Here is a 21,047-nt window from a genome sequence, read left to right as displayed (position 1 = left end):
ACAAACAAGTACCTTCAATAATAACTTTAAATGTTAATGCATTAAGTGCCCCAATCAAAAGACATAGGGTAGCTGAGCAGATAAGAAAACATGACCCATATATCTGCTGCCTACAGGAAACCCACCTCAGAAAAATATACTCACACAGACTGACAGTGAAGGGATGGAAAAAGATTTTTCAGGTGAATGGAAATAAAAAAAAAAACCTGGGGTAGCAATACTTATATCATACAAATTAGATCTCAAAGTGAAGGACATAACAAGAGATAAGGAAGGCTACTTCATAATACTAAAGGGAGCAATCCAACAAGAAAATATCATTCTGGTAAACATTTACGCACCCAATACAGGAGCACCCAAATACATAAAACAAAAAAATTTGGAGGATATCAAGAGAGAGTGATAGCAATACAGTCATAGTAGGGGACTTTAATACCCCACTATAACCATTGGACAAATGCTCTAAAGTTTACAAAAAATCAGCAAAGAAACATCAATCTTAAATGATGCACTAGATCAGATGGAATTAATTGACATCTTCAGAACATTTCACCCCAAAGCCACAGAATATACATTCTCCTCAGGGGCACATTTGTCATCTTCAAAGATAGACGATATATTGGGCCAAAGACAAAGTCTCTTCAAATTCAAGAAAATTGAAATCATATCAAGCATCTTCTCAGACCAAAAAGGCATAAAACTGGAAATCAACTACGAGAAAAACAATCCAGAAAAATCAAACACATGGAGACTAAATAGCATGCTATTAAACAATGACTGAGTTACCAGCGAGATCAAAGAAGACATAAAAAACATCATGGCAACAAATGACAATGAAAACACAACAATCCAAAACCTATGGGACACAGCAAAAGCAGTCTTGAGAGGGAAGTTCATAGCTCTACAAGCCTACTGCAAGAAACAAGAAACAATGAGAATAAATGACCTAACTCTACAACTCGAAGAGTTAGAAAGAGAGCAACAAAAAAAGCCCACTGTAAGAAGAAGGAAGGAAATATCAAAGATCAGAGCGGAGATAAACGACATAGAGACCAAAAAAACAATACAAAAGATCAACAAAACCAAGAGCTGGTTCATTGAAAGGATAAACAAAATTGATAGCCTCTAGCCAGGCTCACCAAGAAACAAAGAGAAAGGACCCAAATAAACAAAATCAGAAATGAAAGAGGAGAAATAACAACAGACCCCATAGAAATACAAAGGATCGTTAGAAAATACTATGAACAACTCTACTCCAACACACTAGACAACCTGGAGGAAATGGACATATTCCTAGAAAAATACAACCTTCCAAAACTTAACCAGGAAGAATCTAAAAATCTCAATAGGCCAATAACTATGGAGGAAATCGAAGCAGTAATCCAAAAGCTTTCAGCAAACAAAAGCCCGGGGCCAGATGGCTTCACAGGGGAGTTTTACCAAACATTCAAGGAAGACCTAAAACCTATCCTCCTCAGACTATGTCAAAAGATCCAAGAGGAAGGAACACTTCCCAACTCATTCTATGAAGCCAACATCACCCTAATCACAAAACCAGATAAAGACAATACAATGAAAGAGAATTATAGGCCAATATTCCTCAAGAACATAGATGCCAAAATCCTCAACAAAATCCTAGCAAATAGGATCCAGCAGTACATCAAAAAGATCATACACCATGACCAAGGAGGATTTATCCCAGGGATGCAAGGATGGTACAATATCCGCAAATCAATAAACGTGATACATCACATAAACAAATTGAGAGAAAACAACTACATAGTCATATCAATTGATGCAGAAAAAGCATTTGACAAAATCCAACACCCTTTCTTGATAAAAACTCTCAGCAAGATAGGAATTGAGGGGTCATACCTCAACATAAAAAAATGCCATATATGACAAACCCAAAGCCAACATTATACTCAATGGGCAAAAACTAAAACCATTCCCCCTAAAAACAGGAACAAGACAGGGATGCCCCCTCTCACCACTCCTGTTCAACATAGTACTGGAAGTACTAGCCATTGCGATCAGACATGAAGAAGAAATAAAAGGCATCCAGATTGGAAAAGAAAAAGTAAAACTGTCCTTATTTGCAGATGACATGATACTGTACATACAGAACCCTAAAGACTCCATCAAAAAATTATTAGACTTAATAAATGTATTTGGCAATGTAGCAGGATACAAAATTAATGCTAAAAAATCCATGGCATTTCTTTACACCAGCAGTGAACTTACAGAAAGTGAAACTACAGAAGCAATCCCATTTACCATTGCACCAAAAAAATTAAAATATATAGGAATAAACTTAACTAAGGAGGTAAAAGACTTATAAGCTGAAAACTACAGGACAATGAAAAAAGAGATAGAGGAAGACATAAACAGATGGAAGAATATACCGTGTTCATGGATTGCTAGAATCAACATCATCAAAATGTGCATACTACCCAAAGCAATCTATAGATTCAATGCAATCCCCATTAAATTACCAACGGCATATTTCACAGATCTAGAACGAACGTTCCAAAATTTCATCTGGAATAAAAAAAGACCCCGGATAGCTGCAGCAATCCTGAGAAAGAACAAAGTAGGTGGGATCTCAATACCAGATATCAAACTGTATTACAAAGCCACTGTTCTTAAAACAGCTTGGTACTGGCACAAGAACATACCTATAGATCAATGTAATAGAATAGAGACCCCAGAAATCGACCCAGAGTGGAGAGAAACGACATAGAGACCAAAAAAAAAAAAATACAAAAGATCAACAAAACCAAGATCTCATTCTTTGAAAAGATAAACAAGATTGATGAACCTCTATCCAGGCTCACCAAGAAGCAAAGAGAAAGGACCCAAATAAACAAAATCAGAAATGAAAGAAGTGAAATAACTACCGATCCCACAGAAATACAACTGATTATGAAAAAAATACTGTGAACAACTCTATTCCAACAAATGGACAACCTAAATAAAATGGACAACCTAGATAAAATGGACATATTCTTATAAAAATACAAGCTCTCAAAACTCAACCAAGAAGAGTCAAAAAACTTGAATAGGTTGATAACTACCGAATAAATTGAAACAGTGATCAAAAACCTTCCAGCAAACGAAAGCCCTGGTCCAGATGGTTTTACAGGGGAGTTCTACCAAGTATTCAAAGAAGAACTAAAACCTATCCTACTCAGACTATTACAAAAAGTTCAATAGGAAGGCACACTTCCAAGCTCTTTCTATGAAGCCAGCATTACCGTAATCCCAAAATCATATAAAGACTCCACAAAAAAAAGAGAACTACAGGACAATATCCTTGATGAATATAGATGCTAAAATCCTCAACAAATTCCTAGCAAATCGGATTCAGCAATACATTAGAAAGATCATACACCATGACCAAGTATGATTTATTCCAGGGATGCAAGGATGGTTCAATATCCACAAATCAATAAATGTGATGCATCCCATAAACAAACTGAGAGACAAAAATCACATAATCATATCAATTGAAGCAGAAAAAGCATTTGACAAAATCCAAAACCCATTCTAGATAAAAACTTTCAGCAAAGTAGGAATAGAGGGATGATACCTCAACATAATAAAATCCCTATATGACAAACCTACAGCCAACATCATAGTCAATGGGCAAAAACTAAATCCATTTCCCCTAAGAATGGGAACAAGGATGCCCACTTTCACCACTCCTGTTCAACATAGTACTCTAAGTACTAGCCGTAGCGATCAGACAAGAAGAAAAAAATAAAAGGCATCCAAACTGGAAAAGAAAAAGTAAAACTGTCCTTATTTACAGATGACATGATATTATACATAGAAAACCCCAAAGACTCCATCAAAAAACACTAGACCTAATAAATGAATTTGGCAATGTAGCAGGATACAAAATTAACACCCAGAAATCTATGGCCTTTTTATACACCAATAGTGAACTCACAGAAAGAGAAATGAAAAAAAAAAATCCCATTTACCATTGCGCAAAAAAAATTAAGATATTCAGGAATAAACTTAACCACGGACGTAAAAGACCTGTATACAGAAAATTACAGGACATTGTAAAAAGAGATAGAGGAAGACATAAACAAATGGAAGAACGCACCATGTTCATGGATTGGTAGAATCAACATCATTAAAATGTCCATACTACCTAAAGCAATCTATAGATACAATGCAATATCTATTAAAATGCCAATGGCATATTTCAAAAATCTAGAACAAAATCTCCCAAAATTCATCTGGAATAAGAAAAAGACTCCAAATAGCCACAACGATCCTGAGAAAGAAGAACAAAGTTGGAGGGATCACAATACCAGACATCAAACTACATTACCAAGCCACGGTTCTCAAAACTGCCTGGTACTGGCACAAGAACAGACATAAACCAATGGAACAGAATAGAGAACCTAGAAATTGACCCAAGCCATTATACTCAATATATTCAACAAAGGAGGCAAGAGCACACAATGGAGTCAAAACAGCTTCCTTAATAAATGGTGCTGGGAAATTTGGTCAGATGCATGCAAAAAAATGAAACTAGATCACCAACTTACACCATACACAAAAACAAACTCAAAATGGCTAAAGGACTTGAATGTAAGACGGGAAACCATAAAAATCCTACAAGACTCCATAGGCAGTAAAACTGCGGACATATTTTGTAGCAATATATTTACAGACACAGAGCCTAGGGCAAGAGAGACTAAGGAGAAAATAAACAAATGGGCTTACATCAAAATAAAAGCTTCTGCACAGCAAAAGAAACCATCAACAAAACAACAAGAAAGCCCACTGCATGGGAGAACATATTTGCCAATGTTATCTCCAATAAGGGTTTAATCTCCAGCATTTACAGGGAACTCATACAACTCAACAAAAGGAAGATAAACAATCCAATCAAAAAATCGGCAAAGGACCTAAATAGAATCTCTTTGAAAGAGGACACTCAGAAAGCCAAGAGACACATGAAAACATGCTCAAAGTCACTAATCTTCCAAAAGAGGCAAATCAAAATTACACTTCACACCTGTTAGAATGGCTATCATCAACAAATCAACAAATGACAAGTGCTGGAGAGGATGCAGAGAAAAAGGAACCCTCCTTCACTACTGATGAGAATGAAGACTGGTGCACCCATTGTGGAAAACAGTATGGCATTTCCTCAAAAATTTAAAAATGGAACTGCCATTTGACCCAGTAATACCACTTCTAGGAATATATCCCAAGAAAACAGAAGCACCAATCAGAAAGGATATATGCACCAGTATGTTCATAACAACACAATTTACAATAACCAAGATTTGGAAACAGTCTTAATGCCCATTAACAGATGAGTGGATTAGAAAACTATGGTACATCTACATAATGGAATACTACACTGCTCTAAAAAAGAAGGAATTCTTACCATTTGCAGCAGCATGGATGGAACTGGAGAGTATTATGCTAAGTGAAATAAGCCAGGAAGTGAAAGTAAAACACCACATGATCTCATTCATTTATGGATAATAAAGAACATTAAAAACTGATGAACAAAAATATAGATTCAGAGGCAGAGACGCATAAAACAGACTGTCAAATTACAGTGGGAAGGCTGGGGAGTATTGGGGTGGGAGGAGGTAAGAGATCCACCGAAGGACTTGTATGCATGCATATAAGCATAACCAATGGACACAAGATACTGGGGGGTGGGGGGGGTGAGAGCTTGTGCTGGTGGGTAGCGGAGGCCAGGGGAAGGTCAATGGAGGAAAAAAAGGAGACATATGTACTGCTATCTGTAATATTTTAAACAATAAAATAAAAATAAATAAAATATTAAGGTAGGAAATTAAATGAAAAATGAAGTATCTGAAAATGTGTACATATATATTGACTAGAAGATAGTGACAAGAATTTTCTTTTTTTTTCTTTTTTTTTTTTTTATTATTAGTTAAGGTATTACAAATGTGTCCTCATCCCCCCCATTAACCCCCAACCTCCCCCACACACACATTCATGCTCCCATCCCCCTGTTGTCCATGTCCATTGGTATGGCTTATATACATGTATACAAGTCCTTCGGTTGATCTCTTCCCCTTACCCCCGCCCTCCCCTACTTTCCTTCTGGGGATTGATAGCCTGATTGCTGTTTCTCAGTCTTTGAGTCTGTCCCTTTTCATCAGTCTATGTTGTTCTCTATAATCCACAAATGAGTGAGATCATGTGGTATTTATCTTTCTCTGACTGGCTTATTTCACTTAGCATAATGCTCTCCAGTTCCATCCATGCTGTTGCAAAAGGCAAGAGTTCCTTTTTTTTTACCGCAGCATAGTATTGCATTGTGTATATGTACCACAGTTTTCTAATCCACTCATCTGCTGATGGGCACTTAGGCTGTTTCCAAATCTTAGCTATGGTGAATTGTGCTGCTATGAACATAGGGGTGCATATATCCTTTCTGATTGGCGTTTCTGGTTTCTTGGGATATATTCCTAGTAGTGGGATCACTGGGTCAAATGGGAGTTCCATTTTTAGTCTTCTGAGGTAGCTCCATACTGTTCTCCACAGTGGCTGCACCAGTCTGCATTCCCACCAGCAGTGCAGAAGGGTTCCTTTTTCTCCACATCCTCTCCAACACTTGTTGTTTGTTGATTTGTTGATGATAGCCATTCTGACAGGTGTGAGATGATAACGCATTGTCGTTTTGATTTGCATCTCTCGTATAATTAGTGACTTTGAGCAGGTTTTCATATGTCTTTCGGCCTTCTGTATGTCCTCTTTCGAAAAGTGTCTATCTAGGTCCATTGCCCATTTTTTTATTGGATTGTTTATCTTCCTTTTGTTAAGTTTCATGAGATCCCTGTAAATGTTGGAAATTAAACCCTTATCGGTGGTATCATTGGCAAATATGTTCTCCCATGTAGTGGGTCTTCTTGTTGTTTTGTTGATGGTTTCCTTTGCTGTGCAAAAGCTTTTTATTTTGATGTAGTCCCATTTGTTTATTTTCTCTTTAGTTTCCATTGCCCTAGGAGCATTATCAGAGAAGAAATTTCTTCGGCATATGTTTGCGATTTCGCTGCCTGTGGATTCCTCTAGTATTTTTATAGTTTCCCGTCTTACGTTTAAGTCTTTTATCCATTTTGAGTTTATTTTTGTGTATGGTGTGAGTTGGTGATCTAGTTTCATCCTTTTGCATGTATCTGTCCAATTTTCCCAACACCATTTATTGAAAAGACTGTCTTGACTCCATTGTATGCTCTTGCCTCCTTTGTCGAATATTAATTGGGCATAGTGGTTTGGGTTGATTTCTGGGGTCTCTATTCTATTCCATTGATCTATATGTCTGTTCTTGTGCCAGTACCAAGCTGTTTTAAGAACAGTGGCTTTGTAATACAGTTTGATATCTGGTATTGAGATCCCACCTACTTTGTTCTTTCTGAGGATTGTTGCAGCTATTCGGGGTCTTTTTTTATTCCAGATGAATTTTTGGAACGTTCGTTCTAGATCTGTGAAATATGCTGTTGGTAATTTAATGGGGATTGCATTGAATCTATAAATTGCTTTGGGTAGTATGGACATTTTGATGATGTTGATTCTACCAATCCATGAACACGGTATATTCTTCCATCTGTTTATGTCTTCCTCTATCTCTTTTTTCAGTGTCCTGTAGTTTTCAGCATATAAGTCTTTTACCTCCTTAGTTAAGTTTATTCCTAGGTATTTTAATTTTTTTGGTGCAATGGTAAATGGGATTGCTTCTGTAGTTTCAATTTCTGTAAGTTCACTATTGGTGTAAAGAAATGCCATGGATTTCTTAGCATTAATTTTGTATCCTGCTACATTGCCGAATTCATTTATTAAGTCTAATAATTTTTTGATGGAGTCTTTAGGGTTCTGTATGTACAGTATCATGTCATCTGCAAATAAGGACAGTTTTACTTCTTCTTTTCCAATCTGGATGCCTTTTATTTCTTCTTCGTGTCTGATCGCAATGGCTAGTACTTCCAGTACTATGTTGAACAGGAGTGGTGAGAGGGGGCATCCCTGTCTTGTTCCTGTTTTTAGGGGGAATGGTTTTAGTTTTTGCCCATTGATTATGATGTTGGCTGTGGGTTTGTCATATATGGCTTTTATTATGTTGAGGTATGATCCCTCAATTCCTATCTTGCTGAGAGTTTTTATCAAGAAAGGGTGTTGGATTTTGTCAAATGCTTTTTCCGCATCAATTGATATGACTATGTGGTTTTTCTCTCTCAATTTGTTTATGTGATGTATCACATTTATTGATTTGCGGATATTGTACCATCCTTGCATCCCTGGGATAAATCCTACTTGGTCATGGTGTATGATCTTTTTGATGTACTGCTGGATCCGATTTGCTAGGATTTTGTTGAGGATTTTGGCATCTATGTTCATGAGGGATATTGGCCTGTAATTCTCTTTCATTGTATTGTCTTTATCTGGTTTTGGGATTAGGGTGATGTTGGCTTCATAGAATGAGCTGGGAAGTGCTCCTTCCTCTTGGATCTTTTGACATAGTCTGAGGAGGATAGGTTTTAGGTCTTCCTTGAATGTTTGGTAAAACTCCCCTGTGAAGCCATCTGGCCCCGGGCTTTTGTTTGCTGGAAGCTTTTTGATTACTGCTTCGATTTCCTCCATAGTTATTGGCCTATTGAGATTTTTAGATTCTTCCTGGTTAAGTTTTGGAAGGTTGTATTTATCTAGGAATATGTCCATTTCCTCCAGGTTGTCTAGTGTGTTGGAGTAGAGTTGTTCATAGTATTTTCTAACAGTCCTTTGTATTTCTATGGGGTCTGTTGTTATTTCTCCTCTTTCATTTCTGATTTTGTTTATTTGGGTCCTCTCTCTTTGTTTCTTGGTGAGCCTGGCTAGAGGTGTATCAATCTTGTTTATCCTTTCAAAGAACCAGCTCTTGGTTTTGTTGATCTTTTGTATTGTTTTTTTGGTCTCTATGTCGTTTATCTCCGCTCTGATCTTTGTTATTTCCTTCCTTATGCTTACAGTGGGCTTTTTTTGTTGCTCTCTTTCTAATTCTTTGAGTTGTAGAGTTAGGTCATTTATTCTCATTGTTTCTTGTTTCTTGCAGTAGGCTTGTAGAGCTATGAACTTCCCTCTCAAGACTGCTTTTGCTGTGTCCCATAGGTTTTGGATTGTTGTGTTTTCATTGTAATTTGTTGCCATGATGTTTTTTATTTCTTCTTTGATCTCACTGGTGACCCAGTCGTTGTTTAATAGCATGCTATTTAGTCTCCATGTGTTTGATTTTTTGGATTGTTTTTGTTGTAGTTGATTTCCAGTTTTATGCCTTTGTGATCTGAGAAGATACTTGATATGATTTCAATTTTCTTGAATTTGAAGAGACTTTGTCTGTGACCCAATATATGGTCTATCTTTGAAGATGACAAATGTGCACCCGAGGAGTATGTATATTCTGTGACTTTGGGGTGAAATGTTCTGAAGATGTCAATTAATTCCATCTGATCTAGTGAGTCATTTAGGATTGATGTTTCTTTGCTGAGTTTCTGTTTAGAGGGTTTGTCCAGTGGAGATAATGGGGTGTTAAGGTCCCCTACTATGATTGTATTGCTGTCAAGCTCTCCCTTGATCTTCTCCAGAAGATTTCTTACGTATTTGGGTGCTCCTATATTGGGTGCATATATATTTACCAGAGTTATTTCTTCTTGTTGGACTGCTCCCTTTAGTATTATGAAGTGGCCTTCTTGATCTCTTTTTATGTCCTTCACTTTGAGATCTAATTTGTCAGATATAAGTATTGCTACCCCGGCTTTTTTTTCACTTCCATTGGCCTTAAAAACCTTTTTCCATCCCTTCACCATCAGTCTGTGTGCGTCTTTTTTTGTGAGGTGGGTTTCCTGTAGACAGCAGATATATGGGTCATGTTTTCTTATCCACTCATTTACCCTATGCCTTTTGACTGGGGAATTTAATCCATTTACATTTAAAGTTATTATTGATAGAAACTTGTTAGTCGCCATTTTTGTTCTTTACTGCTGCGTACCTTCTTTGTTTCCTGTTTTTTCTATTTACAGCAGACCCTGTAGCATTTCTTGCATTGCTGGTTTGGTTGTAATAAACTCCCGTAGACCGTTTTTGTCTGTGAAGCTCCTGATTTGACCCTCAATTTTGATTGATAGCCTCGCTGGGTATAGTATTCTTGGATTCAGACCCTTCCTTTGCATGACTTTGTATATTTCATTCCATTCCCTTCTTGCCTGATGTGTTTCTGTTGAGAAATCGGTCGCTAGTCTGATGGGGGATCCTTTGTAGGTAACTTTCTGTCTCTCTCTGGCTGCTTTTAAGATTCTTGCTTTGTCGTTGGTGTTTGCCAATTTAATTATTATGTGCCTTGGTGTCGGTCTTTTCGGGTTCATTTTGTTTGGGACTCTGTGAGCTTCTTGGATTTGTGTGAGTTTTTTCCTCCCTATATCCGGGAAATTTTCTGTTACTATTTTTTCAAACAGGTTTTCTATTCCTTGCTCAGTTTCCTCTCCTTCTGGCACCCCTATTATTCGGATGTTGTTTCGTTTAGCATTGTCCCAGAGTTCTCTTAGGCTCTCCTCTTGCTTTTTAATTTTTTTTTCTAGAAGCTGTTCTGTTTGGGTATTTTTTTCTACCTTGTCTTCTAGCTCGCTAATGCGGTCCTCTGCTTCTTCTAGTCTACTGTTGATGCTTTCTATTGAGTTCTTTATGGCAGTGATGTCGTTTTTCATTTCTTCTTGGTTTCTCTTCATTTCCTCTTGGTTCTTCTTCATTTCCTCTTGGTTCCTACACATATTGTTGAATTGGTCTTCCATTTTTTTCATCCACCTTATGACCATTACTCTGAATTCTTTCTCTGATAGGTTGCTTGCCTCCATTGCCTCCATTTCGTTTACTTCCTTTTCTGATGATGCCTGTTTTTCTCTCATATTTGGGTTGGTTCTTTGTTTCACCATGATTTCTCTTCTCAAGGTGTTTGGTTATGTAGTTCTCTCTCTGCTGCGCTGATTCAAAGGCACAAAATACAACACAACAAGGCACAACGTACAAGGCAACAAACTAAATGCATTCACGATATTAATAACCCCAAATAAAGGTGACCCCCTGAGCAAAGAGAATTAGGGGATATAGAAGAAAAAAGAGAAAAAGATTAAAGAGAAAAATAAAAAACAAAAAGGAGTGCCGAAATGAGATTGGGAAAAGGGAGAGAAGAAAAAAAACAAAAATACAAAAAAAAAAAAAAGTTAGAGAATGAAATAGAGGTGGGGAAGAGGCTATTTGTATGGGGAGAGCGAGGGATTGGAAATTAGATATATAAGTAGAGTGAAATTTAGACAGTGGTTAGAAAGAAGGAATAGGTAAAATCCAAAGCAGGAATAGGGTAAGAGAAACAGGACAACAAAAGGGGGAAAGTGAGGAATAGAGTTTTGGCTTAAGGGTAAATGTGAGCTAGAGAGAAATGATGCTAAAGGAACGATGAAAATAGTGTGTATAACACTAATCCCAAAATAAAATAAAGAAAAATTAAAAAAATAATAAAAAATAAAATGACACTTGAAAAAATGGTAAAAGGATAGCAATAATACTGGTTAAAACAATGTAGTAATTAAAAAGGTAAAATCAAGTGATGAAAAAAATAAAAAAATAAAATAAAATAAAATAAAATAGGTTCTTAATGAAATGGTGAAAAAAGAATTTAAAAAATATATATATATACATATAAAAATATTCGGAAGTGAAGGTGCTTCAGATCTTCCACTCTTCTTTTTGGCACGCCTCAGTCCTGCCAGGCATTCAGGGGAGTGTTGAACTTCCCTGGATACACTGTCCCTCCGTGCGGTAAACCACAGACCTGATTTTAAGGCAGCTTGTATTTGTTTACCAGACTGCCTTTATTTGTGATCGTAGAAGAGACAGTTCGTGGCTCTGCCTCTGGGTGGCAGTGTGTCTGGATTGACCTCCGAGGCTATAAGTCCTCTCTATCAGTAGGGTTTTTTGTTTTGTTTTTTTTGTTTTTGTTTTTTGTTTTTGTTTTTTTTTCCTCTATGGTATTGGGAACTGATTCAGGAAAGACCACTGCCCAGAGCTGGTTCCTTGCCACTGCCTGCTGTTTCCCAGGCTCCCCAAAAAGAACTTTCCCCTACAGGCTCTGTGAATGACCCCAACTGGGGAATCCCATGCACTGGGTTTAATAATCAAATGCACGGATCTAAGGGGAACTGTAACAAGAGCCTGATAGTTGTGCGAATTCGCAAGCCTCCACCTTCCAGGTCTGTGCACAGTCTCCGCGCGCAATCTCCGCGCGCTCACTCGCCCCTGGCACCAAGCAGCCAGCAGATTGGCAAAGTCCAAGGCTGCTCCCTTACATCCAGTCCAGCTATGGGCTCATTTTTCGCGTTCCCTTCTGCCAGCAGCCCTGTGGGGCCCCTTCCCCACTCGCGGGTCACGCTGGTCCCAACGGCTGCAGACTCTGTGGGGCGCAGATTCCGCCCCGCGCGCGCGCGAGCTCGGTCCTCCCTCCAACCCGAACTTCAAACCGCACCTTTAGGGGATGTCCAACCTTTCCGTGAGAAGAAGCAGTGCTCGTCTGAGTTCAGGCAGTGACGCTGCTTGAGATCCCTTGTTTCCAGGGTAGTAGCTGGTCTCTGGATGCCGGCAACAAGCACCCAAGATGGCGCAGTCTCCACTGCTTAGCTGGCGCACCACGAGAGGCTTCAGCCGCAGTCTCCAACCGTCCTTTTTTTCCTGGGGGTTCTCGGTCTTTCCTAGCTGCAGACAGTCTCTCAGCTGAAAATCCTCTGCCTATTCGGGCTGCATGTTACCCGTTTCAGCTGCTCACCCTTATCTGCTCCAGGACAAGGCACAGGACATGTCCGTTTATACCGCCGCCATTTTTCCTCCCGTGACAAGAATTTTCAAAGCAACATTATTTGTAATCACCAAAACCTACTTATGTGTTCATTCTACTATTGATAGAAAAGAGAAATGTCCTATGGCACCATCACATTTTTATTGTAATAATTTTCATAAGAAATATTTAATTGCCAACCTTTCAAGCACAAAATAATTAGAAATCTTTTCAATTGGGATTCATATGGAATAATAATAACAGCCATTTAAAAAGTCTTAAAACTGTCATGATACTTAAAAACTGCAATAAAATTACACAACATAGTTTGAGCACACATCTGTTGTCTGCAGTGTAGGAAGGGACATGTCAGCACATAATATAGGTGTGTCTTTTCCCAGTAATTCATACAGAGATCTTTGCTACACTCTGGACAACAGTACTTCAATTAGAGAGCAGCCTTTAGTGTCAGACTTGAGTTGAGCTACCAACTGCCAGAACCTATGTGAAATAGCAGGGAAAGTGATATGGAAAGCCCTGGTTAGAGACATTGCCAGCAAACAATGGGGAAGATGTCTACAGAACAACAGGACCCAGAGATGGCACTCAGAGCCACAGGAAAAGAGGCTGAGAGCTGCTAAATTGGTATAATGGCTGCACCAAGGTGAATGAATAAAAGTAACAAATCATGATATCACATTATACTGTCAGCCCTCAATCAGCATGACTGACTGACACAAGCTAAAAATGAAATCAATTTTAAAAATCACCATTGCCTTGGTCTCTGACACTTCAGAGTGGTAGCTGCTTATGGAAGAGACAGCCATGGCCTTTGACAGTCTCAATTACTTCAAATAATAAACTGTAACTTAAGAAGTAGATAAAATAGTTTGGAGAGATTCCCAAATCTCCCAGGACTAAACTTGAAATACAATTAAAATACAGAAAAATGACCCTGAAAAATCAACAGGAGACTAGCTGGAAAGAATGCTGATAACAAAGGACAGAAAGTAGAGATTGCATAGACTGGTAGGAAGTATGGAGACACAAATGGGCTTGCTGGGCTACCACAGACAGCAGCTGAAGTTCCAAAGGGTATCTCAGCTGTGGAGGATTCCCACTGAGAACTCTGTGGTATAAACCCTAAGATGAGCTCCCCAGCCAACAGCACCGGAACTGAGAAAAGTGCCCACATAACACCTGGCTGTGAAAAGCAGCAGGGTTGCTTTCTGTCACCAAGAGACACCTGGAAAGGCACCCTCTAAAAGAGCCAATGAACAAAATTTCATGTGCAGCCTTGGACTCTGGCAGGGTGGACTGGAGCTGTGTGAGTAGAGTCCAGGGTTGGGGGCTCTGGGGTTGGAGCTCAGAGGACAACCATCCCATTTTCCTGTCCTGAAACATTCCTTCACACTACTGAGGACATCTTTCTCTGGTCCAACTTTGCTATCCAGGTGGTTTTTGCATGGGGGAAAGGCAGTTGCCCCACCCTATTGGAAGAACTCTCACCACACCTTGTGGTGAATAGCCTGAGGCTAATCAAGTATAAGTGTCAACTGAACTAAAGGCAGAAGTGGATCTCTGGAGGATATGAGTCTTTGCCTGATCTACTTCTAAGTCCAGGGCTAGGAAAATCAGACCTTGGTGCATAAATTATTCCTTTCCAAAGGAACCCAGACCCAATAGAGGGAGCCAAAAACTGTGGCTGGTGATAGCTTCAAAGATGGTACTCAGGGCCAGTTACAAACAACAGCATCTAACATTGTCCTATAGATTGGGAGTCATACCAGATGTACCTAATACATAGACACAAACTAAAACAGGCAGCCAAAATGGGAAGACAAAAAAAAAAAAAAAAAAAGCCCCAAATGAAAAAACACAAGAGAATTCTCCAGGAGAAGAGATAAATGAAATGGAGCTAAGAATGATCATATATAGAGTTCAAAATAATGATGGCAAAGATGCTCAACAGAAAATATATAGCAACTATGAAAAAAGTCTAGTCAGGAATAATGACATAGCACTAATAAAGAACACATTGGAAGGAATACACAACAGATTAGGGGAAGCCTAGGAACAGATCAGTGAATTAGAAGACAGGGTAGAAAAAAATCACTCCACTAGAGAACTAAAAAGAAGGAAAAAAATTTAAAAAACAGGAACACAGCTTAAGGGAGCTCTGGGGCAACATAAAACATAACAATATTCACGTCATAGGAGTGCCAGAAGATGAAAAATGTGAGCAAGGAATAGAGAACATGCTTGAACAAATGATGGCAGAAAAGTTTCCTAACCTGGTGAAGGAAAAAGTCACACAAGTAAGTTCAGAAGGCACAGAGAGTACCAAACAAGAAGGAACCAAACAGACCCATGCATAGACCACATCTTAAATAAAATGCCAAAAACTTAAGACAAAAACAGAATCTTAAAGGCAGCAAGAGAAAAGCAAACTGTTACCTAAAAGGAGCTCCCATAAGGCTGACATCTGATTTCTCATCAGAAACTCTGAAGGCCAGAAGGGAATGGCATGAAGTATTCAAGGTAATGAAAAGCAAGGATCTGTAACCAAGCCTACTCTATCCAGTAAGGCTTTCATTCAAAATGAAATGTGAAATAAAAAGCTTCCCAGACAAAAAAAGGCTAAAGGAGTTTATCACCAGCAAACTAGCACTGCAAAAAAAAAAATGCTAAAGCGACTGCTGAATGAGAAGAAGAAATAGAGAGAAACATAGGCATAAAGAATTAAAATGGCAATAAATAAGTGCCTACCAATAATAATCTTAAATGTAAATAGATTAAATGTTCCAATCAAAAGATATAGGGTAGCTGAATAGATAAAAAACATGACCCAATTATATGCTATGTACAGGAAACCCACCTCAGAACAAAAGACTCAGACAGGATGAGAGTGAAGGGATGGAAATATTATTCCCTGCAAATAATTTTTTTTAAAAGCTGGAGTAGCAATGTTCATATCTGACAAAATAGACTTCAAAATGAAGAAGACCACGAGACAATAAAGGTCACTATATAATACTAAAGGGATCGATCCAGCAAGAGGATATAACCCTGGTTAACATATATGCAGCCAATATAGGAGCACCTAAATATATTTAAAAACGTCTAGAGAACTTTAAGGGAGAGATCCTCAGAAATGCAATCATAGTAGGGGGCTTTAACATCCTGCAGTCTTCACTGGATAGATCTTCCAGACAAAAAATTAAAAAAGGAAACATTGACTCTAAAAGACACACTGGATCAGATGGATTTAATTCAAATTTATGAGACATTTCACCCATAAGATACAGGAGAGCGGACCCAAAGGTTTTTGTGTGATTATGTATGGGTTTGTTTTTGGTGTGTGTGTGTATGTGAGTGGATTTTTTTTTTATTGTTTGTTTTTCTCCATTTTTTCTTTCATCTTTTTTTTCTGGCCTATCTCTAATTTCTCTCTTCCTTTTGATTCTATTCTACTTGGTCTGTTCTCATTGATATTATTAATTTTTCTTATTTTATTTTGTTTTTCTATTTTTTCATTTTATTTTCCTATCTATATCTTAATATACCCATTATTACTATGTTTTAAATTTATTATTATTTTATTTGTTTTCTGTTTCCTTTTCTTTTCTCATACTATACTAGTTCTTTTAGCTTCCTCCTTGCTTCCATATACCCATTTTATCATCTTACTCTTTCTACCTTTTTCTTACATCCCCTCTAAGTCTTTGCTCATATGTCTTTTAGTATTCTTTTTATTTTTTTCTTTGCTTTTCTTTCTCTTCTTTGTCCTTCTTAATCATTTCTGTTGTTGTTGTACTGAGTAGCTTCATTTTTGTGTTGTTTTTTGTTTTATCTTGCTGTGTCTTATTCTGTTCTGTCAGCACCTCTATAAGAGTTGGCGCAACAACATTGGGGTTGAACCTCACTGGCAGTAAGTCAGGGGGGAGATCCCTCCCAACCATGGGACATCAATAGCCAGGTCCCAATTAAAACAGAAGAGCCCAAATAATGCACACAAGGGCCATTCTTAGAGCATCCAGCTTAGGTGAATAGAGACTGCACCACTCAACCCCTCAAGACACTTTCCACATAAGGCTATCCCACAAAGACTGGAAGGTATAGCAATTCTATCTAATACAAAGAAGCAAATACAGAAGAAAGTTAAAATATGTAGAGAAAGAAACAATTCCCAAATGAATGAAAAGAAGGAATCTCCGGAAAAAGAACTAAATGGAGGCAAGTAACTGATCAGAAAAAGAGTTAAAGTAATGGCTATAAACGGGCTTAAGGAGCTTAATGAAAAATACAAGGAACTCAGTGGGAACTACAGCAGCATGAAAAAAAATATATAAACCATTAACCATAACAAGACGGAAATGAAGAATAACATATCTGACATCAAGAACACACTGGACAGAATTAAAAGTAGATTGCATGACACAGAGGATTGAATCTGCAGTGTGGAAGACAAAGTGGAAATAAATATCCATTTAGAGAAGCAAAAAGAAAAAAGAATTAAAAAGCAGAAAGATAGTTTAAGGGAGCTCTGGGACAACATGAAAAGTAACAATATTCACATCATACAAGTGCCAGAAGATGAAAAAAATGAGTAAGAAACAGCAAACTGTTTAAAGAAATAGTGACAGAAAATTTCCCCAACAAGGTGAATAAAAATGCCACACAAGTTAAGGCACCACAGAGAGTCCCAATCAAGATGAACCCAATGAGAGCCACACCTAGACACATCATAATTTAAATAGCAAATGTTAAAGACAAAGAATCTTAAAAGAAAAGCCCAGAGGAAGTAGAAGGAAGGAAATAATAAAGATCAGAGAGGAAATAAATGACAAGGGGGGTGGGGGGGACCAGGACAAAACAGCAATGATTCCAAGAGCTGGTTAGTTGAAAAGATAGATGAGGTTGATGAATCCCTAACCAGTCTTATCAAGAAAAAACAAACAAACTAAAAGGACTGCATAACCTGCTCGGAAAGTCCATGGAAAGGCCGCCTGCCAGTGTTAGAAGACACCAGGATGAGAGCAGTGTGGAGGGTGCTGAGTTCCATTTGGACCCATGGCCTGGAACTTGGGCTGCTGAGTGGAGGGTATGCTGGCTTCCATCTGACCCCCATGACCTCCCTTACCTTCCCCACAGTCTCGTTCTCCAAGCTAGCCATGGATATGCCATCCATAAACCAGTTTGGCACAGCCAAGAAGCTGACCCGCCCCCTTCCACACTCATCAAAAATTACCAGAATGTCCCTAGAACTGAGCAAGTTAATAATGTCATGAAAAGACTATTTCTGCATCAAACGATATGATCATGTGAATTTTATCTTTCAATTTATTTATGTGATGTATCATGTTTGTTGATTTGCAGATATTGTACCAGCCATGCATCTCCAGAATAAATCCCATTTGGTCAAGGTGTATGATCTTTTCAATGTATTGCTAGATGCAATTTGCTAATATTTTGTTGAGAATTTTAACATCTGTGTGCATCAGGAATATTGGCCTGTAATTCTGTTTCTTTGTAGTGTCTTTATCTGGTTTGGGGATTAGGGTAATACTGGCTCGATAGAAAGAATTTCGAAGTGTTCCACCTGCTCGTATATTTTCGAATAGTCTGAAAAGGATCAGTGCTCTTTAAATGTTTGGCAAAATTCCCCTGTGAAGCCATCTGAACTAAGGCTTTGGTTTGTGGAAGTGTTTTTTGTTTGTTTGTTTTTTTATTGCTGCTTCAATTTCATCAGTTGTTACTGGCCTGTTAAAATACAAACAGCATATTTCACAGACCTAAAACAAACTCTCCAAAAATGGATATGTAAAAGAAAAGATCCTGAATAGCCTCAGCAATCCTGAGAAATAAGAACAAAGTTGGGAGAGATTACAATACCAGATATCAGGCTATATTACAAAGCCACTGTTCTCAAAACTGCCTGGCACAAGAACAGACATAATAGACAAATGGAATAGAACAGAGAATCCAGAAATTGACCCAAGCTATTATGTTCCATTAATATTTGAAAAAGAAGGCAAGAGCATATAATGAAGACAGTCACTTCAATAAATGGTGTTGGAAAAATTGGATGGACACATGCAAAAAAAAAAAAAAAGGAAAGAAAGTAGACCATCAAATTACACCAGACACAAAAATAAACTCAAAATAGATAAAAGACTTAAACGTAAAATGGGAAAACATAAAAATCTTAGAAGAATCCATAGGCAGCAAAATCTCAGACATATGCCAGGGCAATTGCTTCACTGATACTGCTCCTAGAGCAATGGAAACTAAAGTGAAAATAAACATATGGGACTACATCAAAATAAAAAGCTGCTGCACAAAAAAGAAACCATCAACAAAACAAGAAAGCCCACTGCAGGGGAGAACATATTTGCCAATGTTATCACTGATAAGGGTTTAATCTCCAAAATTTATAGGGAACTCATACAACTTAACAAAAGGAAGATAACCCAATCAAAAAATGGGCAATGGGTCTAAATAGATACTTTTTGAAAGTAGACATATAGAAGGCCATGAGGCTTAGGAAAAAATGCTCAAAGTCACTGATCATCTGAGAGATGCAAATCAAAACGTCAATGAGATAACATCTCAAACCTTTCAGAATGGCTATCATCAACAAATCAACAAAGGACAAGTGTTGGCGAGGGTGTGGAGAAAAAGGAATCCTCGTATACTGCTGGTGGGAATGCAGACTGGTGCAGCTACTGTGGAAAACAGTATGAAGTTTCCTCAAAAAACTAAAAATGGAACTCCCATTTGACCCAGTAATCCCACTTCTAGGAATATATACCAAGAAACCAGAAACTCCAACCAGAAAGAATATATGCACACTTATGTTCAAGCAGTACAAATTACAATAGCTAAGATTTGGAAACAGCCTAAGTACCCATCAGCAGATAAGCGAATAAAAAACTGTGGCACATCTACACAATGGAATACTATGCTTCTGTAAATAAGAAAGAACTCTTACCATTTGCAACAGCATGGATGTACCTGGAGAGCATTATGCTAAGTGAAATAAGCCAGTCTGAGAAAGATAAGTATCACATGATCTCACTCATTTGTGGATATAATGAGCAACATAAACTGATGAACAAAAATTGATCCAGAGACATATAAGCATCGAACACACCAATAAACCACAGAGGGAAGGCAGGAGAGGGGTGGGAGGGGGATAAGAGATCAACCAAATGACTTGTATGCATGCATATAAGTATAAACAATGGACACAGACCCTAGTGGGGTGCAGGCCTGTGCTGGGGGTGGGAATGGGCAGGGAGAGTTCACTGGGGTGAAAAGGAGACATATGTAATATTTTCAACAACAAATAATTTTTTAAAAAGAAAAGACTCTTGTCTTTTGAAATGGGTAACCCTAAGAAGAACTAAAAATCAAGAAAGAACAATTGATGAGCAAGGTTATGGTAAACCTTGCAGCCTCCAGCTCCCTGGAGGCTTGAATTGTTGCCTTGACTGTCAAGATCTGAAATTATGCAGAACACATGCAGAAACATCGAAAGGACAAAGCTCTCAAGCGCTATCTGCTGATGAGCATTCGCCAGAGGAAAAAGATGCTCAAAAACCTCCATAAGACAAACTACAATGTCTTTGAGAAGACATGCAAGGACCGGGGATGAGTACACCTTTTTCCCTCTTTACTATGGAAGCCCACCGCCACTGAGTCACCTACAAGGCTCTGTGCATTTGGGATTACCAGGAGGTTCAAAAGCTGAAGAAGCAAAAAAGGGCTATATAAGCAGCATGAACAGCAGCTGGGAAACAAGCAAGATTAATACAGAAAGCTCTTCCAAAGATGAACTAGAGGCAATCAAGGAAACACAATGAATTTGGGTAAAGTTTAAAAACAAAATAAGAAACATAGAAAAAGGACCAAGATAAAATCAGAAATGAAAGAGGTGAAGTAGCAACTGACATCACAGAAATACAAAGGATTGTAAGCAATACTATGAACAACTATAAGCAAAAAACTGGACAACCTGATAGAAATGGACAAATTCCTAGAAACATACAATCATTCAAAACTCAATGAGGAACAATCAAAAACACTGAGTAGGTTAATAACAACTGATGAAATTGAAGCAGTAATCAAAAAAAAAAAAAATCCCAGCAAACAGTAGTCCTGATCTGGATACTTTTACAAGAGA

At 38.0% G+C, this 21,047-nt stretch overlaps 1 pseudogene; it reads left to right on the top strand.

The window, feature by feature from the left end:
- Positions 1-15,117: 15,117 nt before the first annotated feature.
- On the top strand, positions 15,118-20,704 carry LOC118675629 (annotated as a pseudogene).
- The last annotated feature ends 343 nt before the right edge of the window (positions 20,705-21,047 follow it).

This window comes from Myotis myotis, unplaced genomic scaffold (assembly GCF_014108235.1).
Source record: "Myotis myotis isolate mMyoMyo1 unplaced genomic scaffold, mMyoMyo1.p scaffold_m19_p_2, whole genome shotgun sequence".
Taxonomy (NCBI): domain Eukaryota; kingdom Metazoa; phylum Chordata; class Mammalia; order Chiroptera; family Vespertilionidae; genus Myotis; species Myotis myotis.
Note: the sequence above shows the minus strand (reverse complement) of the source record. Positions and strands in the feature narration are given on the sequence as shown.